Genomic DNA, 6,520 nt, shown 5'->3' with positions numbered 1-6,520 from the left:
CTTGAATTCATAATAAATTATTGTCAGAGAGGTGGGAGAAGGAGCAAAATCAAATACCAAAGGAAAGCTGCTGTGGCTGTTTTTGGTCTTAGGAAACTAAAAATGTTAGCTACTAGTCAAAAGGCTAGTATTTTCAACTGAGATAAACAGGCTTCATTAATGTGTACCTCTAATACTGAGGATGAAGGCTGACATACTTGGAATTTTTACTTAAAGTTCTCAGTCTCTAACTCAGTATCTTTCTCGTCCTCCCCCTTATAGCTTACAAAAAATTATCCTGGAGCATTAGCTGAAATCATGAAGTGGCCGTAACATATTCTTGTACATTTCTATTATCTGGTTATAACTTGACCGTTAGAATTTCCAAAAAAATTGGCTGTATTTATAATAGATAAAATTGTTCTTTTTGGTTCTTTAGAAGACCATACTTCATGGTGAACATTAGACTGTTACAATGGAGAAACATAAATAACATGACTAGTAAAATCTAAATTATGACATTTTAAGCTATGATTTAATTAACACCCATCATTTAGGTACTTTCTATAACAGCTTCTTTAGGCTTTGAAAAAATTGCCAAAGCTAGTAGTGTGTGTACACAGGTTAAGCAATGAGTTACTTATTACATTTGTGCATGCTCAATCATGTCTGACTCTTTGCAACCCCATGGACTGTAGTCTGCCAGGCTCCTCTGTCCATGGAATTCTCCAGGCAAGAATACTGGAGTGCGTTGCCATGTCCTCCTCCAGGGGATCTTCCTGACCCAGGGATCAACCCGTGTCTCTTGCGTCTCCTGCATTGTAAGGTGGATTCTTTACCACTGAGCCACCTGGGAAACTCACTATTACATTTTGATTAGCAAAGATGACTGTTAGAGCATTTATTTATTTGTTTTTTTAATATAAATTTATTTATTTTAATCGGAGGCTAATTACTTTACAATATTGTATTGCTTTTGCTATACATCAACATGAATCCGCCATAGGAGTACACGTGTTCCCCATCCTGAACCCCACTCCCACCTCCCTCCCCATACCATCCCTCTGGGTCATCCCAGTGCACCAGCCCCAAGCATCCTGTATCATGCATCAAACCTGGACTGGCGATTCATTACATATATGATATTATACTTATTTCAATGCCATTCTCCCAAATCATCCCACCCTCTCCCTCTCCCACAGAGTCCGAAAGACTGTCCTATACATCTGTGTCTCTTTTGCTGTCTTGCATACAGGGTTATCGTTACCATCTTTCTAAATTCCATATATATGCGTTAGTATAATGTATTGGTGTTTTTCTTTCTGGCTTACTTCACTCTGTATAATAGGCTCCAGTTTCATTCACCTCATTAGAACTGATTCAAATGTATTCTTTTTAATGGCTGAGTAATACTCCATTGTGTATATGTATCACAGCTTTCTTATCCATTCATCTGCTGATGGACATCTAGGTTGCTTCCATGTCCTGGCTGTTATAAACAGTGCTGCGATGAACATTGGGGTACACGTGTCTCTTTCAATTCTGGTTTCCTCGGTGTGTATGCCCAGTAGTGGGATTGCTGGGTCATAAGGCAGTTCTATTTCCAGTTTTTTAAGGAATCTCCACACTGTTCTCCATAGTGGCTGTACTAGTTTACATTCCCACCAACAGTGTAAGAGGGTTCCCTTTTCTCCACACCCTCTCCAGCATTTATTGCTTGTAGACTTTTAGATAGCACCCATTCTGACTGGCATGAAATAGTACCTCATAGTGGTTTTGATTTGCATTTCTCTGATTATGAGTGATGTTGAGCATCTTTTCACGTGTTTTTTAGCCATCTGTATGTCTTCTTTGGAGAAACGTCTGTTTAGTTCTTTGGCCCAGTTTTTGATTGGGTCATTTGTTTTTCTGGAATTGAGCTGCAGGAGGTGCTTGTATATTTTTGAGATTAGTTCTTTGTGAGTTGCTTCATTTGCTATTATTTTATCCCATTCTGAAGGCTGTCTTTTCACCTTGCTTAGAGTTTCCTTTGTTGTGCAGAAGCTTTTAATTTTAATTAGGTCCCATTTGTTTATTTTTGCTTTTGTTTCCAATATTCTGGGAGGTGGGTCATAGAAGATCCTGCTGTGATTTATGTCGGAGAGTGTTTTGCCTATGTTCTCCTCTAAGAGTTTTATAGTTTCTGGTCTTACATTTAGAGCTTTAATCCATTTTGAGTTTATTTTTGTGTATGGTGTTAGAAAGTGTTCTAGTTTCATTCTTTTACAAGTGGTTGACCAGTTTTCCCAGCACCACTTGTTAAAGAGATTGTCTTTTCTCCATTGTATATTCTTGCCTCCTTTGTCAAAGATAAGGTGTCCATAGGTGCATGGATTTATCTCTGGGCTTTCTATTTTGTTCCATTGATCTATATTTCTGTCTTTGTGCCAGTACCATACTGTCTTGATGATTGTGGCTTTGTAGTAGAGCCTGAAGTCAGGCAGTTGATTCCTCCAATTCCATTCTTCTTTTTAAAGATTGCTTTGGCTAGTCAAGGTTTTTTGTATTTCCATACAAATTGTGAACTTATTTGTTCTAGCTCTGTGAAAAATACCGTTGGTAGCTTGATAGGGATTGCATTGAATCTATAGATTGCTTTGGGTAGTATACTCATTTTTACTATATTGATTCTTCCAATCCATGAACATGGTATATTTCTCCATAGAAAATCTTAACAGACCCATCACAAGCTCAGAAATTGAAACTGTAATCAGAAATCTTCCAGCAAACAAAAGCCCAGGTCCAGATGGCTTCACAGCTGAATTCTACCAAAAATTTAGAGAAGAGCTAACACCTATCCTACTCAAACTCTTTGAAAATTGCAGAGGAAGGTAAACTTCCAAACTCATTCTATGAGGCCACCATCACCCTAATACCAAAACCTGACAAAGATGCCACAAAAAAAGAAAACTACAGGCCAATATCACTGATAAACATAGATGCAAAAATCCTTAACAAAATTCTAGCAATCAGACTCCAACAACACATTAAAAAGATCATACACTATGACCAAGTGGGCTTTATCCCAGGGATGCAAGGATTCTTCAGTATCCACAAATCAATCAATGTAATACACCACATTAACAAATTGAAAAATAAAAGCCATATGATTATCTCAATAGATGCAGAGAAAGCCTTTGACAAAATTCAACATCCATTTATGATAAAAACTCTCCAGAAAGCAGGAACAGAAGGAACATACCTCAACATAATAAAAGCTATATATGACAAACCCACAGCAAACATTTTCCTCAATGGTGAAAAATTGAAAGCATTTCCTCTAAAGTCAGGAACAAGACAAGGGTGTCCACTTTCACCACTACTATTCAACATAGTTTTGGAAGTTTGGGGCACAGCAATCAGAGCAGAAAAAGAAATAAAAAGAATCCAAATTGGAAAAGAAGAAGTAAAGTTCTCACTGTTGCAGATGACATGATCCTCTAAATTGAAAACCCTAAAGACTCCACCAGAAAATTACTAGAGCTAATCAATGAATATAGTAAAGTTGCAGGATATAAAATCAACACACAGAAATCCCTTGCATTCCTATACACTAATAAGTAGAAAATAGAGAAATTAAGGAAACAATTCCATTCACCATTGCAACGAAAAGAATAAAATATTTAGGAATATATCTACCTAAAGAAACTAAAGACCTATATATAGAAAACTATAAAACACTGGTGTTAGAGCGTATAAAGTAGATAAATATATGCCATGTCTTTACCTAAGTTAAAGGTTCAATAGCCAGAAAAGTTTCCATGTTATTTATTGAATATTACTTTTTTTTTTTAAAGGCACGGAGTTTTTTTTACATAGTCCCCTCTGTATCTGATAACTACTGATGTATAATCTACTTAGAACACTAGTTCTTCTGCCTCAGTGATTTTGATAGATCTGTTTGGTGAACATTCATTGTCATCCTTTTAAAACTAACTTTGACTTAGTGGCACATGTATTTCTCTCCTATGGCAAGAGGGAATGGAGTTAAATTTCATGAGAGAAATTGGGATTGATGGCATGCAGACCTTGACAGTTGAAAGTGCTTTCCCCTGTCCTGTACTCCTGTGGCAATTGAATATTCATATTGTGTTACCAAAGCCACAGTCCAGGGCAGTGCAGAACCTATGCCTCTATGGTGCTGCTGGTTTAGCCCCTGTGGGAGCAATTATTTTGATGCCTAACTTGAGGAAACTGCTCAGTTTTTACATCTGTAAAATAACAGAGTGGAACTAGATTTTTTTCTTATGCTCTGAAATATTCTATACATTGTCATGACCATCATCATCACATTTATCACTCATTTTGAATAATTAAAAATTTCTTAGCCTTGCAAAAGTTTAACATACTGTTTAGTAAGTCTATAGGCAAGAATGCTTTGTCCGCTGTTATTCTGGAAATAAGGAAGACTGCTGCAAATAAAATGACACGTACTTGTTCTCAGAGAACTTTCATTCTATTTCCAAAAAAGACGAAAAGAAACAAATATGATTTGTTAATATTTCAGTAGCTTTAACAGTAGTGTGCCTAGAACTACCTCTTAACAGTTTGCAAGAGCAGATTGTGAAATTTTTAGGAATTTTGTGAGTTGACAGTTGATAGCTTGAAATTAGCCATCATCTGTCAGAACATCTCTTAAGGAATATGTTAAAAGCTCACTATTCATTTTAAAATTGTGACTAAATGCTATAACATTAAGTGTTGACACCATGAAAAAAAATAACTGGGTAAGCTTAGCCAGTCTTCCTTTCTAGGTCTGCCAAAGGCTCTTCTGCCTATGTTCCTGCTGACAAACTTCCTAACAGTTTTAAGAAAAAAATTAGTGCTTTAGTTTTGATTGGCCCATGTCACTGTAGATGAGTCATTGTCCTTATTGTAGAAATTGAATCTTATGCTAAAATGAAAATTTTCTTTTCTGATTTTTATAGATATACTTTTATTTGGCATTAACTATTTGACAATTGTCGGAGAAGGCAATGGCACCCCACTCCAGTACTCTTGCCTGGAAAATCCCATGGACGGAGGAGCCTGGTGGGCTGCAGTCCATGGGGTTGCTAAGAGTCGGACACGACTGAGCGACTTCCCTTTCACTTTTCACTTTCATGCATTGGAGAAGGAAATGGCAACCCACTCCAGTGTTCTTGCCTGGAGAATCCCAGGGATGGGGGAGCCTGGTGGGCTGCCGTCTCTGGGGTCGCAGAGAGTCGGACACGACTGAAGCGACTTAGCAGCAGCAGCAGCAGCATTTGACAATTGTATTTGGTATAAATTATCATATACAAACCTCCAAGAGCTGGTATTACTTTAAAAACATTTTAATATTGCTTCACAATGGAATAGCATCCTGATTAGTACTATACATCATATTAATTATATGCTCTCTAGTGTAGGAAAAATGGATAAATGAAGGATATTCCATTTCAATCTCAATTATGAGGATTCTAAAATGTTTCTGCTATCAGTCATGTAGAACAGATATGAATGAATAAAAACTCTATTTCTGTTTTTAGTCTCTTTTAGACTCTATTTCTGTTTTTAGTCTCAAAAGGAATGCCACACAAAAATATCTAATAAAAATTTACATTCATCTAAAAAAAACCCCACTTAGTTTAATTATGAAAAAAGTTTCCCTTTTCCCCTTGAATTTGTTAAAATATTTACTCTATTTTCACAGCTTAGAAGATAAAAACTATCTTGGAAGATTTTTTGTCTTACATACAAATTATTGACTTCTGTAAGCTTGAAAAAACTTTTTATATTTATATACACTGTAAAAATTACAGCAGGAAAGTTTTTATAGAGGAAAGCTTTTATAAGCAGGAAAGTATTATACAATGATCAAAATGAACAGGTCTCATTTCTTTCTTCTTTCGTTACAAGATAAATAATGTTCCAATGTCAGTATAAAAGCACTCGGTGATTTTAAGAGCGCTGTTGCAAGTAGACTCCTGGATTGTGTAATATTCTGGGGGTATATATGCAAAAAGTGTGGTCTAGGACAAACTGAAGTCAAAGAAAATATTTCTCTTCTCTCCCTCTAAAATGGCACTTTTTTCGTTTAAATTGTCTGAATTAGATTCATAGACCAGTAACAAATAATTCTTAAATAAAAGTTATCCCCATCCAAAAAAAATGAAAAGATAATATATAATTTTCCTGTCCTCTCTGAAAGAGTTAACAATGTAACTTTCTACATCTGATGGTTGTACTCAGTAAAGGAATTGCTGTCATGGACAGAAGAGTTCTAATACTAGGATTAAATTAGTGTTTAAAACTGGCTATTGTGTTTAAAACTCCATATTGAAATAAATTTCAAGTCACCTTCATTTCTTCTTAGAAGCTATTATTTTTCTCATAAAAGATTTGCAAACTCCATCCATTGTAATTCTGTCCTTGACACTTTAAAGAATATCCAAATTATGTGGTATGGATTGTAATAATGTATTATTTTATATATATCTTTTTTTTTTTTTTTTGGTCACACTATAAGACCTGTGGCATT

The 6,520-nt window shown here is 35.7% G+C and overlaps 1 protein-coding gene across 5 annotated transcripts in view; it reads left to right on the top strand.

The window, feature by feature from the left end:
• Positions 1–6,520, top strand: part of TET2 (tet methylcytosine dioxygenase 2) — a 143,353-nt gene that overhangs the window by 84,066 nt on the left and 52,767 nt on the right. The gene's annotated exons all lie outside the window — the stretch shown is intronic.

Source organism: Bos taurus, chromosome 6 (assembly GCF_002263795.3).
Source record: "Bos taurus isolate L1 Dominette 01449 registration number 42190680 breed Hereford chromosome 6, ARS-UCD2.0, whole genome shotgun sequence".
Lineage (NCBI taxonomy): Eukaryota > Metazoa > Chordata > Mammalia > Artiodactyla > Bovidae > Bos > Bos taurus.
Note: the sequence above shows the minus strand (reverse complement) of the source record. Positions and strands in the feature narration are given on the sequence as shown.